Raw genomic sequence first — 1,175 nt, 5'->3', positions numbered from 1 at the left:
CTCACGCTCTTCAAGTTGTGTTCTGTTCGCTATTCCCAGGATCAACAAAGGTCTTGGCAAAACATAATTTTCCTATGCAGCACCATGGTCGTGGCACAATATTCAAAACTCCCTGCAATTACGGACTCTTATTCCGCTACAGCATTTTTAATCACTACTGAAAACCGCCTTGTAACTGTTATTCTAGAGTCTAGTTTATGATTGATTTTATTTTGTTGTCCTGTGTTTTTATATGTCTTACTGTACTGCCGCCTCTTGGCCAAGTCTCCCTTGAAAAAGAGATTTTATCTCAAGGGACTTCCTGGTAAAATAAAGGTTAAAAAAAAATGCTACACTTATCAAGATGCCCATCCACTTGCATATCCAGCTGATGCTCTAGCTGCTTTACAATGGATCTGACTTCAGGTTTGTATAAGGTGGGATACTGAATACACAGAAATTACCTCCCTGTTTGGTTTGTACTAACCGAATTTTATGCCACCAGGTTTATGCACCCGTCCGGCATCTTTTATGATGATTTTCCCCATTTTGGGAGGATAAAGGTTTTTTTTGTTTTCTATAGTTTACCTGATACTACCAAAAAGGGGTGCGACTTCCTGAATAAGTCTGCAATATAATTGGGGACATCATTGCTGCAGGAATGAGCAACATTTCATTCAGAACTACCATATATTGCAAAGTTCACAGTTTGGACAGATATTTACCCTCTGACCAATGTACTGTCTATGCATGCAAGCAAAGGTGGAGTGCAAAGCCAGCATCCCAGTTTCCCATAAAATATATTCCTGGTTGCTCTCAATAATCCCCCTGTTGCACCCTGCCCTTATCATCGTCCTTGAATTCTGATTTAAGCCTCACAGACACTGGACCTAACCTTACATCCTGTCTCTCATGGTTACTTACCTGGACTGTTTTTTTTTTTTTTTTGAGTAAAGGACCACAGACCTCTAGAGATTTATTTTTATTTTTTTAAAGGATAGTTACCTTCAGATCAGGGGTAACCAATTAAAAATCAGCAGGGTCCGAATAAAGAAAATCATCAAACAACAAAGGTCCGGAGACATTTTTAATTATAATCTGTTAGTTTAGACAGAATTTTACACTGAAATAAAATAAGGTGTTTAAGCATCCATGTTATACATTGACTTAAAAAAAAAATACATAAATATATATAT

The sequence above is a fragment of the Cyprinodon variegatus genome, unplaced genomic scaffold (assembly GCF_000732505.1).
Source record: "Cyprinodon variegatus isolate N-32 unplaced genomic scaffold, C_variegatus-1.0 Scaffold891, whole genome shotgun sequence".
Classification (NCBI taxonomy): domain Eukaryota; kingdom Metazoa; phylum Chordata; class Actinopteri; order Cyprinodontiformes; family Cyprinodontidae; genus Cyprinodon; species Cyprinodon variegatus.
The sequence above is the reverse complement of the archived record's forward strand: the minus strand, read 5'-3'. Positions refer to the sequence as shown.